At 48.3% G+C, this 18015-nt stretch overlaps 1 non-coding gene across 1 annotated transcript; it reads right to left on the reverse strand.

The window, feature by feature from the left end:
- Positions 1-26: 26 nt before the first annotated feature.
- On the reverse strand, positions 27-16893 carry LOC105036826 (endoribonuclease Dicer homolog 3a). The gene is made up of 4 exons (XR_012140237.1): positions 16076-16893; positions 15804-15986; positions 409-944; positions 27-221 (listed from the first exon to the last, which is right to left on the reverse strand). It is a non-coding gene; the product is annotated as an endoribonuclease Dicer homolog 3a (transcript).
- Positions 16894-18015: the final 1122 nt, after the last annotated feature.

Genomic DNA, 18015 nt, shown 5'->3' on the forward strand with positions numbered 1-18015 from the left:
ATAACTTAAGAAACAAAATCTTGGCAACGAAAACGAAACCACTATATGATAATTAGAGGGGAAGATAAAAAAGGAATCTTGAGTTCGAGTTGACCTGACTGATGATGGACGATGGGAGCAAGAAATATAAGGAGCCAGCGGTCCCCGCTCATCTTAAGTTCCTTTCCAATCTTTTTGAACTGGTCATCGTCTTTCCCGATCCGTGTTCCTCCGCAACAGCACTTCATACACCTGGTAGCCGAAGAAACCCAAAAAAAATTCAAGGAACCACAAAGAGAAGACAAAAAGAACGCTCTTCTTGGAAAAAAACAGCGAATCTTTATTTCAACAAACCTTAATCAAAAGATCACGAACCAAAAGACCAAGAAAACCCATCAATGCCTCTTCTTAAAAGAAGAAACAAGAAACATGTTTCTTGAAAAAAAAAAATCAAGAAACCTTCTTGGTTCGAATTCTTGACATTCCCTCTTCTGCTTCTTGGCTGAGGCTCCCGGTCCTTCATCATCCGCCGTCTCCGATGGCCTTCTCAAGGGATTCACGGCGGCCGGAGTAGCCATCGCTGGCGGACGAGGAAATTTAGAAGGGAAGAGAGGAGGAGGAGAGGGATGCAAGGTTCCCCTAAAGAGGGCTCTGATAGCTTTTCAGGAGGAGGAGGAGAAAAGACGAGAGATGTTGGAAAGAGATGGGAGAGACTCAGAAAGTGCTCCGTTTCCAATCGGGGGTCTTCGGGGTTTGGCATCAGCGAGGTGTAGACCCGGAGAAGAGCAACCCTCGTCACCAACACCGTCTCACGGTGTGGTTTATATAGCGGACTTTCCCTCCTCCTGTAATGACCTCGACCAGACCTCCTAAGTACGCGCGCATTGTTAGGTAGTAGGGCCCACGCGTCCAACGGGTTCGCGTTGTATCTGGCGACCTAAAACGTTGGATCTGGACCTGCACAGCTGTCAAAGCAATCCGAGACCTTTTTAGGCGCCTATTGCATGATCCAATGGTGGATATCGCGATCGAAGTTGAATTTTTTTTTTGATAAAAAAAATAGATTGAAAGAAAATATCCAACATAACTATCTCCTTTGGTCGTTATCAATAAGAATCTCGATCTGTTAGAAGAATGTCCGATACGAGATACGAGACGATCATAAAAATAACTCAATCTCTACCCATCATATCCAAATGGACCAGATAAGTACGTCATTCTCAACACCATCAAAACATCAAAGAAACCAGATACCACTCTACGAATTTGCATACAGATATCAAAATTTAATCTTTATTTAATCAGTTTATAGATTTGAATCTTGAACGTGGAGACAAGGGGTTAACGGCCGTTCCAATTGGACTATCACTACGATATTAAATTGAATCATTCTTTCACGCGAAAGATACAACCCGAGCCCCACATCCAGTTGACGATTGAAACAATTTACAGCGGGGCCGAAGATAAGACTTTCGCAGTGTGCTTTGCATTTCGGTTGCCCTCTTGTTCCTTGTTTGTTTGTTTTTCCCCTCTCTTCCCCTCTTCTTTGTATAAGATGGATAATTCATTACACAGTATAAGTACGTCTAACAACATTGGAAAACAAAATATAGCTATAGGAAAGAAGAATGAATGATGTCTCGCCCACATAATATCACTCGGGATGCAAACTGGTCGTGACTTTATTAGCATCATGATAGACAAAAGTGGCCCGCAATTCAATGCTTCCCTTCATCAGTTTGCAGATGTCTTGCAGCAACATATGCGTACAACTTGCATTCATTTAACTTTGGATCCAGCCAATTATCGTGACTGAGTCATCTTCTATGATCAACCTAAGGATGGGCCTATAAATGATGACCTTTCAAACTGTCCTCAACTCAACTCAACACTTGAAACAGAGATGTCATAGAAGAAACTATTGCCAGCCATCACAAATTTAGAGATGAAATCTCAGATCACAAATCATGTACCTCCAATGTTGCCGCCATTTGTCATGCTACCATTAAAGTTCATTTTGAAAAAATTTGAAGGCGAGGGGCTCTCAAGTAACGAGAACTATTCAAATTTCTACAAGGGTTAAACAAGAGTCCAAAGATCCCTCACCATCACAGGCTCTCCAATGGAATGGGACTGAATGATTCCACGGCTCTCTTCAAAATAAATCTCAAAGATTGACTTCTTCTCTCAAAAATGGGGGCATTCTCACTGAGCCAAATGTAGTAGGCAATATAAGCAATTTTGATATCCTGATAGTTGGTGGTTGTTCTCCTCGTAGATCCCACCAACGAGACCAGATAGGAATCAACGAGGGTCGTAGGCTGCAAAAACCTCCATGAGGTATCAGCAAGCCTCCAACTGAAGTGCTCTCGGACGTGGAAACAGCTCATGCAGCATGGACTCCTCATTAGGATGGTCAACAAGTTGAAGGGAGCCTCAATCCCCATCTCCATAAGGCACTTTTGATTGGAAAATAACCTTAGATAATCTTTCAGGGGAAAAGAGCAACTCCTGGATGAACACTGACCCTTCGGATCCACTCTCTTTGCATTCTTTTGACCGGGCATTTTTTATCGCGCAAATGAACCACGAATGAGTTTCATATATACTTGCTGTGCGTGATATCTTTAAATAGATTATTATTATTATTATTATTATTATTATTATTATTATTATTATTATTATTATTTATTTTTATGGTTTTGGATATTGTTTGTTTTGCCGGCCTGCCAGCAATGTTTAAAACTTTAGGTATACAGTTGTATGTTTTGTTGATGGTGGGAAATATAATCACCCCCAAGGTGATGGTGGGATCTCCCTTTATTGACGTAGTATGTATCATCTTCTTTCTTTTACTAATAATATGAACACAGGGAGAATCAACCCATGGATCCACGAAGTCAACCGAAAAAAAAGGGAAAAGCCACAATTGTAAAGAGAAACTTTAGCTTCTATTCAATGTGAATCAACCCATAAATCCATTAAATAAACTCAAAAATCCAAAAAACAACGCCTCCACCTCCACAATAGAAAAAACTCTTAGCTTCTGTTGGGATATACCGACTGACCCCTATATGCCGACTTATCTTCGGAACGGTTCGATCGACGTCCGACTCTACCCACCGGACGGACAGACGACTCCGACAATGACTGCCGACGATATCCGACCAAAAGTATGCCGGTCAAACAGGCCAATACTATTTCCAACCGGCCGAACGACCGAACCCATATCACCGACTCACTGTCGGGGGTGGCAGCCGACATCCGACTTCCACAAGGCACCAGATCAGCCGACGGTGTTTTCGAGTCACCATCCGACGTCCCGGCAACCAAATACCGACATATAGTCGGCCAGTCCGTCCAAACGCCGTACAACCGCTATGGGCTGTTGTCCTGCCAAGGACATGCTGTACGACTGCTATGGGACATTGTCCTGCCAAGAACATGGGTTAATTCCAATGACTTGACAACCCACGACGATTTGATAGCTCCCGACGATTTAACAACTCCCCAGTTGTCTACACCATTAATGGCGGGACCATACCGCATTCTACTATAAAACAGGATAAGGCAACAGTTTTGGTGAGCTCTCTCTCTCGTTGAGCCCCTAATTTTTTCACTATTGCCTAGTCTTCTCTCTGACTTAAGCATCGGAGGGTCTCCGCCGGAGGCATCTCCAGTCAGTGAGGACTTTCCTTGCAGGTGCGCGTCCCCGGCGATCAAACGATGAGGGGATTGACCGCAACAGATTTGGCGCGCCAGGTAAGGGGGCTGCGACCGCAGCGGCAGTAAGACAGCGACCTCCATAGAGCTTGAAAAATCTCTCGAGATGACAAAAATCAGGGCTCAGCGATCGAGAGTTACCAGATAGGCGAGGTACTCTTCCCGTCGGGAAGAGGCCCCTCCTTTACCATCCATGACGGAACCCAGCTCTCCGCATCCGGTGGTGACCACGGAGGTACAGATTGCGGCGATCGTGCAGCAAATGACTGTTCTGATGGACGCGGTCAAAAATCTCCAACAGCAACTGATCCAGTTGCCGCAGCGGTCGGCAGAACAACCGACGGCGCACCCGATGCCGTCCAGAAGCAGCCACCGACGCCCGCATCAACTTTCGTCTCCTCCTCAAGAGCAGCCGTCTCAGCACTCCCACCGAGAAGGGGGAAGGCAGCCACGACGCGACACCCATCGGTCTCGACGTCCCTCTCCTTCGAAGCTGGAGCGAGCGAGGAAGGAGAAGCGGCCGCGGACACCATTCGCCTCACTCTCAAATTTGTCGAGAGGTTCGACCCCTGGGATTTCTCAACACCGACGGTTGGACGACTACGAACGTAAGTTCGAAGAAATCGACCGTCGGCTTGCCCAGCTCCAGACGGATGGTTAGAAGTCTTCAAACGACGTCGACTTTCGGACCACCCAACCTCTCTCCCGATTTATCCTCGACGAACCGATCCCTAGTCGGTTCAAGATGCCTCATGTGGAGCCTTACGACAGCTCCACCGACCCAGTTGACCATCTGGAGAGCTACAAGGTTCTCATGACAATTCAAGGGGCAACTGATGCCCTCCTCTGCATCGGCTTCTCTGCCACACTACGTAAAGCTGCCAGGGCCTGGTACTCCGACCTCTGCTCAGGAGGTATCCACTCCTTCGGACAGTTCGAGCATTCTTTCGTGACTCATTTCAGCACCAACCGAAAATCGCCACGAACCTCGGACAGTCTTTTCTCCCTCAAGCAGGGAGAAAATGAGACATTCCGACACTTTGTGGCCCGATTCAATGCGGCCACACTTAAGGTTCGGGATCTCAACGAAGATATGGCTATCTCGACCATGAAGAGGGGGCTAAGGGGGTTCCGATTCACATATTCCTTGGATAAGATCCTCCTCCGGATGTATGCCGAATTGCTGGAGCGCGCGCACAAATACATGCGCACAGACGAAGGAGCTTCCGACCGGCATCTAACCGAGGGCACGGGCCAGAAGAAGAAGCGGAAGAAAAATCGAGCTCCTGTTGAACCCAGCAGGCCCCCGATCGATAAACGGGCCTCGCCGCGACGACGGAGCCTGAGATCGCCCCGACGGTGGAGTCTGAGACCGATGCATCGCAGGTATGACTCCTACACCCCTCTCTCTGCTCCTCGTGCGCAGATCTTGATGGAGATCGAAGGAGCGGAATATCTGCGACGGCCTCCGCCTCTGAAGGCAAAGGGCCACGATCGGAGAAAATACTATCGATTCCATCGGGGCCACGGTCACAACATCGAGCAATGCATCCATCTCAAGGATGAAATAGAGGCCCTCATACGATGGAAATATCTCGAAAAGTATCGAAGGGACCCGTCAACTCGACTCCTTCCCGATCGACGACTCCAACCGACTGAAGAGGTAGCGAACAATCAGCCTACTGCCAGAGTCATCAACATGATCTCCAAACGACTGGATCGAGGGACGACTGCTGAAGGGGAGTCGACGAAGAAGCCATGCCAGGATGATGTAATCATCTTTACAGATGAAGATGCTTGGAGAATCCAAACTCCCCATGATGACGCTGTTGTTGTCTCGACAACAATAGCGAATTATAATGTAAAAAAAATTTTTGTTGATAATGGAAGTTCGACTAATATTTTGTTTTACTCGACCTTCTTCCGAATGCGACTGTCGACCGACCGACTCAAGAGAGTCTCTATGCCCCTAGTAGGTTTCGCCGGGGAGGTCGTCACAGTGGAAGGGAAAATTGCTCTTCCCATGACAGCTGGGGCCGAACCACGATAAAGCACCGTCTACATGACCTTCACGATCGTCCAAATACCTTCGGCCTACAACGTTATACTTGAAAGACCTGGACTAAATACTCTCAAAGCGATAGTATCGACATATCACTTGCTGGTCCGGTTCTCGACTAAAAATGGAGCTGGAGAAATGCGTGGGGATCAACAGTTCGCTCGGCGATGCTTCCAAATTTCAACTCAAAATAATAAATCGAAGGATTTTCTGTCGGTCGACAAGTTGGACCAACGGGAAGAGGAGGAACGGGGTGAACTGGCTGAACAGCTGATTTCCATCCCGATGGCAAAGAATCCTGAACAGGTGATCTGGATCGGGTCGCAACTATCCGACCCGGAGCGACAGCAGCTGATAGAGCTATTGAAAGCCAACGCCGACATATTCGCTTGGTCGGCAGTGGATATGTCCGACATTCCTCCGAAATCAATGACTCACCGACTCAACATCGCCCCTGGCATGAGGCCGGTGCGACAGAAGAAATAGTCTTTCGCCTCCGAAAAATAGAAAGCCATCGACGAGGAAGTAGACAAACTACTCGAGGCGGGCTTCATCAGAGAAACCACATATCCCGATTGGCTCGCCAATGTCGTCATGGTGAAGAAAGCCAACAAAATGTGAAGGATCTGTATCGACTACGTCGACCTGAATCGAGCCTGCCCGAAAGACAGCTTTTCACTGCCAAAGATCGACCAACTGGTGGATGCGACGTCCGATCATCGACTGCTCAGCTTCATGGATGCCTTTGCCGGATATAACCAGATCCGGATGGCGTCCAAGGACGAAGAGCATACGGCCTTCGTGACCGCCAAAGGCCTTTACTGTTACAGAGTGTGCCCTTCGGTCTGAAGAATACCGGAGCCACCTACCAGCGCCTCGTCAATAAGATCTTCAAAGCTCAAATCGGACGCAACATGGAGGTGTACGTGGACGACATGCTGGTGAAGAGCGCACAGGCTTCAGATCATGTCCAAGACTTGGAAGAAACCTTTCACACTCTTCGGCGACATCGGATGAAGCTAAATCCAACCAGGTGCGCCTTCGGGGTGACTTCGGGGAAGTTCCTTGGATTTTTTATTTCTCAACACAAAATTGAGACCAACCTCGAGAAGATAAAGGCGATTATCGACATGCGGCACCCGAACACCAAAAAGAAAATACAGCAGCTCAATGAAAGGATCATCGTACTCAGCCGATCATTTCTCGGTCGGCTGAGAGATGCCTTCCATTCTTCAAAACCCTGAGGCAGACAAAGAACTTCTCTTGGCCGAATGAGTGCCGGCAAGCCTTCAAAGATTTGAAGAAATATCTGACTTCTCCACCCCTGCTTGTAAAGCCAGAGGTCAGAGAAACATTATACCTTTACTTGGCTACCGCCCCAGAGGCGGTTAGTTCGGTACTCGTCTGGAAGAACGAGAGCCAAATTCACCGACCCATATATTATACCAGCAAAGTGCTCCATGAAGCCGAAACTCGATAGTCAAGAGCGGAGAAGATGATATTTGCCTTGGTCATATCAGCGCAACGACTCCGTCCGTATTTTCAAGCGCACGCCATCGTGGTCCTCACCGACCAACCCCTGAGGGCGATCCTGCATCGCCCCGACACATCAGGATGACTGACGAAATGGGTGGTGAAGCTGAGCGAGTTCGACATTTAGTACCGACCGCGATCTGCTTTGAAAGCCCAAGTTCTGGCTGACTTCATTGCGGAATGCCTGACAACCGACCAAATGTCAGAAGACGGGAGCTCCAAAGAAGTTGCGACCTCTGGATATAACCCCGTGTCAACCTGGGTATTACACATAGACGGAGCTTCCAATGCTCAAGGGAGCGGGGCCGGGTTCCTGCTTACCAACTCGGAGGGAGTAGTTACCGAGTACGCCCTCCGATTCAACTTCAAAGCCTCTAATAATCAAGCCGAGTATGAAGCGCTTCTCGCTGGCTTGAAAGTGGTGAAGGAGCTCGGGATCGACAACCTCAGAGTCTTCTCTGACTTCCAGCTGATTGTAGGGCAAGTCAGAGGCGAATTTGAAGCGCGGGATCCGACCATGGCAAAATATTTTCAGAAAGTGAGAGATCTTGTGACGCACCTCAAGTATTTCGAGATCTCCCACATTCTCAAGATGGAGAATGCTCGGACCGACGCACTCTCCAGGCTTGCAACATCCGTCTATGGTGCTTTGGGCCGGACACTCGTAGAGAGTCTCGAGCAACCAAACGTCGACAAGGCTGAGGAGGTGCTACAACTGACGATCGAGCCAAGCTGGATGAATCCGATCGTTCAGTATCTCACTAACGGAACCAGCCCCGAATACCCCGCGGAAGCCAAGCGACTCTGATGGATGACCTCCCAATATGTAATGATGGATGGGCGACTCTACAAAAGGTCGTTCTCCCTTCCCTTGCTAAAGTGCCTGGGACCGACGGATGTGGACTACGCACTCAGAGAGGTGCATGAAGGGATCTGCGGAAGTCACCTGGGGGGCAAATCCCTGGTCTACAAAGTCCTACAGCAAGGTTACTACTGACCCACCATGAAGAAAGATGCGGCTGATTTGGTTCGGAGGTGTGAACCATGTCAAAAGTACGCCAACATACAACACCAGCCTACCAACCAGCTGACTTCCATTGTCGTCCCGTGGCCCTTCGCCCAATGGAGAATCGACATACTCGATCCTTTCCCCCCGATGTCTGGCCAAAGAAAGTTCATAGTCATCGCAATCGACTACTTCACCAAGTGGGTGGAGGCCGAATCTCTGACACAAATCACCGAGCGTAAGATGGAAGACTTTATCCAGAAGTCCATCACCTCTAGATTCAGACTGCCACACACTATCACCACCGACAATGGGCAACAGTTCGACAACCATGACTTCAGAGAGTTCTGTGTGAGATTTCATATCACGCACAAGCTGACCTCGATCGGACATCCACAGTCTAACGAAAAAGTCGAAGTAACCAACTGGACCATTCTACATGGATTGAAGACTCGACTGAACGAAGCTAGAGGCCTCTGGGTCGAAGAATTACACTCGATCCTGTGGGCTTACCGAACGATGCCCCGTGTTCCGATCGGAGAATCTCCTTTCAATTTGGCCTATGGGACGGAGGCAATAGTCCCACTTGAGATCGGACTACCATCGACTAGAGTTGAGCAGTACTGTGAACCAGGCAACTCCGAGTGTCGGAGAGCTGACTTGGACCTCCTACCCGAGCTCCGACGCGAGGCTCAACTCCGAATGGCTTCCTACCGACAAAGAGTGGTCCGATACTACAATGCTAAAGTTAAACCAAAGTTTTTCAGACCTAGAGACCTGGTTTTAAGAAAGGCGGAAGTCTTGAAGCCTCTGGATCAAGAGAAACTATCTCCGAACTGGGAGAGACCCTACAAGATAACGGACACCTGCGGGCCGGACGCTTACCAACTTGAGACCCTAGAAGGGACGGCCATTCTCCGGACTTGGAATGCCGACAACCTAAAATTGTATCATCAGTGAATTCTGTATGCCCTTGTTCGGAATACAACTCAATTTTAAAATCCCAGAGTCTACAAAGTTTGGTTCTCCACCGAGGGTCAGCCCTCGCCAGAAGTACGAGCTCCGACGCTCCGACTTGGATCCAACGTTTCGTTGGGAACCTACAGCCCGATCACCGACGACACATCGAACTCTTACGAGAACCGTTCTGTCTACACAACGGAAAGCCAGCGCTGGCGATGAAACCTCTCTAAGTTGAAGCCGCGCTCCTCCCACAGTCGACTCTCGATCAATGCGGCTGGCTAACTTGCCGACTTAGCTTCGACTAAGAAGGACAAAACGCCAAGATGACCACGGTCGCACTCGCGACATACCGACTTGGTCACGATCGATCGAAGGATATTCGGCTTGCCACCATTTATCATACATCCCGACGTATATGCCCGACCAAAGGCCGGACAACGGATATTCGACTTGTCATCGTTATCCTAACCAAATACATCGGACACTACTCGACTATCAGATTCTACAGAATGATCATGTCAACGAGCTACGTTCGAAGATTGATCGACACTCGACTCGACGTGCACACCCGACCAAGGTCTGGACGATGGACGCTCGACCTGCAGTCGACACCAGAGCTAACTGCGTCGAACGACTCTCGACCATCGAATCTTATGCAACTTGTATGACAGTCAGGATGTCGGCCTGCGATCGGGGCTTACTCTGCTCTTAGCATGGCGCACGCTACTGACTATCTTGATTAACTACGCTGGATCCTACCGAACGTCCTAACGAGATATGTTAGAGCTACGACTTATACACTCGAAGATATCTCGGCGAGACATACACTTTGAACCGCATGCAGGAGAAAATTCGAGAAGTCTTCGATTTCATTTAGTTGAAGTTAGACTTACAAAATTGGACCGAAGTCTGATTACAAGTATCAAAGGTGAAACAAAAACAAAATAAAAACAACGGAGCAGACACTCCGACTACTCGTCGGAATCGACTTCCTGCACTAGGAAGGGTTCGAGAGCGATCGATGTACCCACTCGGGTCGGAGTGGGATCGGAGGTTGGAGCCACCTCACCTTCGGTAGCTCGTTCCATCGGTCCAAGGACGGCCTCCTCCGCAGCCGTCTGATCCTCCGGTATTGGGTCGGCTCCTCCTCTGCGGCTTGGTCCTCCGACCCCGGAGGGACGATGCTGCTCAGGTCAAGTTTCGGGTGCAGCCTCTGAATTGCATCCCGGATGTCCTCGTACCCCACTCGGTAGGAGATGAAGCCGCTCTTGAGAAGCTCCTCCCGATACTCGTCCGAGCCATGGAAGTCCTCCACCGTCCGGCTCAGCACCTCTTTAGCCGACTCCGCCTCCGCTTTCGCTATGTCGGCGTTGGCTTGGGCGGAGGACAGGTTCTCTTTGACCTTAGCCAGATTTTTCAGGCTAACCCGAAGTTGTTTGCGCTCGACCTCGAGCTCACTAATGCAACCGTCCCGCTCACGCCGCAGCCGATGAGCGGAACGGGTCTTGTGCTTGACCTGCTCGCGGGCCGACTGAAGTTCGGCCTCCGAGGCAGTCAGGCCGTCGGTGAGTCGAAAAATCTCCTCCTCGAGTTTGGCCTCGCATTCGACCGACAGCTTCAGCTGTTCCACCAGCGTCGCCTTCTTTACTTCGACGGTTTCCGCCCTATCCTTCCAGGCCGTCTGGACGTCACCGAACCTCCGATACCCGGCCTCCAACTTGGACATGTTGTAGATCAGCTGTAAGTAGAAGGTCGGTCGTCAGAAAAATAAAATAATAAAAATAATAATGGAGAGGAAAGAAAAAGAAGAACTCACTTCGATCATGGTTGGGTAGAATGAAGAGAGCATCTCGGTCACCGGCCGACTTTTCAAGAGCTCCCGATCGGTTGGGAGAATGGTTGCCTGACACAACCTCCTAGCCAAATTGTGGTTGGCCAGGGCCGATGACCCCTTGAGAACCCGAACGTCGGATGATGCGACGCGGACCACCGACCTTGAGTCGTCCGCCGGCACCATCGGAGCCTTCCTCCGATCAGTCACCTAGGCTCGGAGATCGGAGAAGGATGGAAAGCTTGAACTCAACTGAGTTGCTCCCGAGGGCGCGATGGGAGCCGCCGCAGGTCGTTTGGGCTCTCGTGCTTCGACCCGAACCTCTTCCACAGACGGGGCCATCGATACTCCTTCGGCTGCCCCCTCCGCCGCCCCTTCCTCGGACGGCACCTCGGGTGGCACCACCGGCGCTGATAAGGCGATGATCGGTTCAAAGCCCGACGCTCGTTCGATGTCAGGCTGTGCAGCCACCCTCGCAACGGCAGTCGGGGATGATGTCTGGGGCCTCTTGGGTGGCCGCGAAGGTTCGGCCCCGGGCGTCGGTCTCTTCCTCGCCGCGTGCTGCCGAATGTCGGCATCTGTTAGTCTTACTCTCGACGGTATGCCTGCAATTTCAACGAAAGATTAGCACAAGTCCGAAGACGGATGAAAAAGTCAAAAGACGACCGACAAACCGAACTATACCTAAGCGGGGAACCGAACTTAGGCCGACGTCATAGAGAGCTTGTTCGGTGACGAGCTCTCTCTGCTTTGGCACCGACATATCCTTCAATCAGTGAAAGTCCTCTCGGTCTTCTACCTCCATCCAACTGTTTTCATTCGGCTGAGTTCGAGTGTCTTCCCAGCAAGAAGGAAACCTCCAGGGTAACGAAGAAGAAGCGAAGAAAAATTGATTCTTCCATCCGCGGATCGACGATGGAAGATCGGTAATGAACGAAAGGCCCTTCCGAGGATTGAAGAACTACCACCCTCGGACTTTCGGGTGAGGTCAGAGGACGAAGAACGCCCGGAAGAGAGAGATGCGAAGAAAGATCGGCAAGAGCTGACACAACAAAGCGAAGCTAATTATTAACCGAACTGAGTTCGGCGCCAGTTGCGCCAGGCAAAGCCCGTAATAATCCAAGACATTCTGGACGCACTCCGAAATCGAGAAGCGGAGATTTGCCCGAAGGTCCTCAACATAAAAGGCCACCTGGCCCGGAGGCGGGTTGTTAACCCGTCCCTCAGCCCCAGGGGCGAAAAGTCAGAACTGCTCCGGGATACCATATTGTTCCCTAAGCCGTTCGACGTTCGACTCCGAAAGTGAAGAAGCCTCCACCTCCGGGGTCGATCGAGAATCATCTGTCGGATTCTCCGACTGACTTCCTTGAAGAGAGGTTCTAGCCATAACGCTAGCCCCAAGAAAAAAGAATAAAAAGGAGAATGCAAAGGGAGCGAAAATGCAAAGGGACAAAAATGAAAAACTTCGAGAAGAGCTTTCAAAGAAAGAGGACGGAAACAGCTATCTGGGATTGGGGGACAACTCGACAGGGCCTCAGCGCCAAAAACAAGGCAGTAAAAAGTGAAACTTTGGATATGAGTGACCGCATATATATAACGCCCTTCGACGGTCGAGATGAAAGCACGTCGAACGAGGGTTTCCTGGATGTTGGCACGTGGCAGCGCCTGGGCCCTTCCTCGGTCCGACGGATTGACTTACCTGCCCCAGATCAAGCCATGTCGCCTCCATCCGCACGAACGGTTCCGACCCAATAGCCTCCTGACGCGTGGCGGAAAAATCGCGTCTCGAAATTATACCGACGGTGGTTTGCGTTCCCGATGAAATGTCTGACACCGGATCGTCCGTTAGTACGGTCGTTGGAGTCGGAACATGACGTGATGGAAAACCACTCCTTTCGTCCAAGGCCGTCGCCCACGTGGTAACGTGGGCCAACACGACATCAAACTCAGGAGGGGGGGGACAACTGTTGGGATATACCGGCTGACCCCTATATGACGACTTATCCTCGGAATGGTCCGACCGACGCCCGACTCTACCCACTGGACGGACAGACGACTCCGACAATGACTGCCGACGATATCCGGCCAAAGGTATGCCGGCCAAACAGGCCAATACTGTTTCCAACCGACCGAACGGCCAAATCCATATCACCGACTCACTGTCGGAGGTGGCAGCCGACATCCGACTTCTACAAGGTACCAGATCAGCCGATGGTGTTTCCGAGTCACCACCCGACGTCCCGGTAATCAAATACCGACATATAGTCGGCCAGCCCGTCCAAATGCCGTACAACCGCTATGGGCTGTTGTTCTGCCAAGGACATGCTGTATGACCGCCATGGGGTATTGTCCTGCCAAGGACATGGACTAATTCCAATGACTTGACAACCCACAACGATTTGATAGTCCCCGACGATTTGACAACTCTCCAGTTGTCTACACCATTAATGGAGGGACCATACCGCATTCTACTATAAAACGGGGTAAGGCAATAATTTTGGTAAGCTCTCTCTCTCGCTGAGCCCCTGATTTTTTCACTGTTGCCTAGTCTCCTCTCTGACTTAAGCATCAGAGGGTCCCTGTCGGAGGCATCTTCGGTCAGTGAAGACTTTCCTTGCAGGTGCACGTCCCCGGCGATCAGGCGACGAGGGAATTGACCGCAACAGCTTCTATTCAAGGAAAATCAACCCATGAATCCATGAATTGAATCCAAAAGGATCGTCGAACCCAAAAAAAAAAAAACACCATTGGAGGGAGAAACCCTAGGTTAAATTCAGATCATAGATCCACGGATCCACGGCAAAAGAAAAAAAAGAAAAAAGAACTTAGATCACCATCCGAGGTTTACTTTGAGCGGCATAGAAGGGGAAAATGCCTGCTAGGCCTCACAGTCACCGAAGCTACCTAAAATCAGGCTATGAAGGAAGAGTTTGTCTAATCGGACCAATATCATTGTTGGGGAGTAGCTAAGCACTCGAAGACCTCGAGAGATCATTAACAGAATCAACGAGGCATAACGAGAGCCGGATATATAGGTGACCTTTGGGTACTCGCGGGTGGTGCAGAGGAGGTCGTCAAGAGGAGGTGATTCATTGCTCCAAAGGGCAAGTGAGGTGGGAAGTCGAGGGCATGCATAAAGCAACCCCATCACCACTCACAGCGACTTCGGCTTGAAAGTCCAAAGCCGTGAAAGTGGAAAAATAGCTCAAAATAGGAGACATGGTGTCTGCTATTTGGTTCTTCTCTACTAATGTCATGTCACAAGCCTATGTTTTGGATGCCCATACGGCTCCATAGCAAGGTTTCACAATATTGCTGCTTGGATGCATTGAAATCATTTGACTTTTTCTAAATTACCCCTTTTGTTTCTCTCCACTCTCTCCTACCATATCTTTCTGCCTCCATTCCATGCTGCTTTTTTTTTTTTTATGTAAATTGGGATGGTCATGCGAGTATCATGTGTACACATCCTACAAAATCAAAAAAATAAAATATCCTAAAATCCAAGAGGCACTGCCACCATCTGTGTCCGCAACATATCATTTGAATGGTGAGCTATATAAGAGGCAATCCGTTCACAGTATCGTTTGCTTTTCGATAGACATGTCTGCACGCTTATGTCATCCTCTGAATATCATGGAGAAGGGGATGGTGTGTCAACCTCTAGCTGCCCTTAGATCCATGATTCTACTATAGTTATAATTATAATATAATAGTAATTGGACTACATGCAATCAGATGGTTGTTTTAGAGATGGTTGTTTTAGCTTCTTGCAATTCCAATTGCAATAATTGGAGTTGCAATCTACCTCTACAGGCCAAGAAACAACCAGTTAATTGGTTGTGCCATGGGGCAGATGCTGCAGCTTTATTGCTCAAGATGAATATCAATATGATACGAATCCTAGACAAGGAAAGACACCTCATAGGTGAGATTTATTAACATCTCACATCTTTTATCTTCCCATGCCAGGATGTGATTATTAGCTGAAGCATGCCCTAACCATTCTAACAGGAATGGTTATTAGCACCGACATATTCCAGGAATTGGAGCTTAAAGAATAGCTTAGCATACTCCTCCTGCCACATGATGCGGATGTAAATATTTTCTTGACCAAAGTGGATGAGAATGTGAACGTTACCATGCTCAAGCACTAGAGATTACCAGATCAACAAGAGCCCAGCAGTCAAATGTACATGGACGAGAGTAGTGATGTAACTACGTGGAGACAATGTACAAAGCCAAGAGTATATTAATCATATAAGGCGGTATAGTTTGCTTCTATCATAAAACTTTGGTGGTAATCCAAGTGGAGTGAGAACTGGGTACACATTGAACAAAAGTGCAAGATAATCTTCTAGTTATCAAGCCATGGAAGGCCAACCTTGCTCTGAGATCAGACTACTGATGACCTGAACAGAGCTTTCATTATATTGTAACGTGGGCAAAACATTTTGGAATACAGACATGAACAATTTGGATATTGACGAAGTCATTGATTGTTTATGCAAATCGATCAGTCTTATAAGCACACTAAATGGGCAATGGCAACCAATGAGTTAATCACAATACGTTCGAAAAATGACCATGCATTATGTAACGTTAAGTGCTTCTCAGTCTACTTGATATTTTATCAAATCAATCCAATAGCTCTTCATTTAAATAAAGAATGGACAAGATTGTAAAGCACGAGTTAAAAGACAGCGAACCTGACATGAGAAAATTCAAATATTACTGATGATGTCCTTGATCATTTTTGTAAACCAATTTGTCATTCCAAGTAGAGAAGACAATTTCAGCAGAGTCCAAATGAGTTTCCAAAATGACAATTCATTACGCAACATCAACCGCTTTCGAGTCTCCTTCATATCTTGCCAAACTATCCAACAGTCCTAGACTCAAATTAAGTATGGACAAGATTATAAAATAGGTTTTTTCGCAAATTATACAACATTTTATTGAAATTAAATAAAAAGCTAACCTTATTCAAATCAAGTTTCTCGAACGATGCTTTGCGTTTGCTTACCATTGTTCCCTTTCAGCCCGCTTTCGATCTTCTTGGAAGGCATACAACCAACGGGCTTTCGAAATCGAGGTTTCTTGGCCACTGCTCGCTTCAACCTCAGGTTCGTAGAGTTCGTCCCACAGCCAGTGGGGAAGTCCCGGACGGCGGAGACCCATCTCCACTTAGCAAGATTGTATCTTTCTGAAAGAAATCGCTTCTCAGCGTCAGAAAACCCCAGCCCATCTGTACTCCCCTTTGAAACGTCTTCCGATTTCATCGACTCCATCCGATCCAAGAACAGATCTTTTTCTTCTCGGTTCAGCGCCTCCACCTCCTCCTCCTCTGGTTCAGAGAACTCGGAAATTTCTTCGTCTGGCTTGCCCAATCCCCTGGGAAATCTCCGAACGGCGGAGACCTTTAATAACCCGGCCTTCTCCTTCTTCTCGGCGCGGTCTACATTGTTGGGTTTCGACGGCTCCATCGGATCCAAGAACGGTTCTTTTTCCACCAGGGGCGCCTTCTCGGGGTCGGAGAGGTCGGAAAGTTGTTGTCCCCGCCGGCCGCATCCCTTTGGGAAATCGCGGTGGGCAAAGACCTTCCGGCGCTTGTACTTGTCGGGAGCGACGACGGCGGCACGCGTCGACCCCATCGGAGGAGACGAAAGAAACACAAAACCCTAGACGGAGGGGAGGACGAGATGGGAGCGCAGAAAGGCGGCGAAGAAGAGGCGATGAAGGGTTTCTCTGGACGTTCTCCTGGCCGAGAGTTGTGGGATGTGGAGAGAACTAGAGAAGCGAGGCATATAAATCTACGGGGGAGGGAGAGGGGGAGATGCCGTCGTTTTAGGCTTAACAATCACGTGCACGACACGTTCAAAGACGGGCGTCGGACTTAAAGTCGGCACTTGTTGCCGATTTTAAGTGAATATTCACGTCCAACGCGCTCACCTGGTGGGCAGAAGATCCCCCGGACAAACTGTGAACAGTAGGAAGGAATACCTTTTTTTTTTTTTTTTTGATTACATCAAAAGTCTATTTGAGAAATCCGGCAGAATTAGACTGGATTTTCTATTGGAGCCCTCTATTTGGGTGGGTTCAAAACCAACCAAGGGTCCCACTCCGCCCTAAATCCAATGAGAGGAAAAAAAAAAATCATAGATTTTGTTCTTTTAAGTTCCTGTAAACCAACTGATGGCTTTAGTCTAAGATAGAATTGATCTTTAGCCGAATATAGGCTGGACAGGCCAACAAGTCCACCTTCTATACAAGATCTAGCCTAATTTTGTTGGATTTCCGAAACAAGCTCTTAAAATAGAGTCAAACAACGTGGTAGAATTGTCTTTGTACGATAAATTGAAGTCTAATCCACTGGAATACAAAAGCATTATAAACTATGGGTGATGGGGCAACAAGCTCCACGAGGAATCTCTATCTATTTTGTAAATATTGATTTACTGGTTTTCATTTTTCCATGCTGCTGTGGTCCTCTTGGATTTTAAAATTTTTACTAAAATTTAAAAGATATTTTATAACTACAAGCTTGGACTTAACTAACCATGTATGCTCACATCTAGCATTTGTGCAAATCATAGCACCTCTTGGTACTTAGATAAGGCATTGGGGTTTGCTTCCAATTCGAGTTAGCTCCTAGGAAAGGATGGGTATAGGGTAGAAAAGGATGAGCATTAGCCTTTCCTAATCTCACAAAAAGGAAGAAGAAGTTCTCTCATAGTATCATAGAGTTCTTTAATAAGCAATACAAACCAGCAATGGATTGGACTTAGTCCATTGGGCATCACACATCTCTTGATCATCTTTTAGATCAAATCAAGCTGATGTTAGCCCAATTTGTCGAGACCTTTGAATCTAAATTGTGCAAGAATATTATGCTTGACACTTTGCAAGAACTTGTGAGCT

The sequence above is a fragment of the Elaeis guineensis genome, chromosome 3, assembly GCF_000442705.2.
Source record: "Elaeis guineensis isolate ETL-2024a chromosome 3, EG11, whole genome shotgun sequence".
Taxonomy (NCBI): Eukaryota; Viridiplantae; Streptophyta; class Magnoliopsida; order Arecales; family Arecaceae; genus Elaeis; species Elaeis guineensis.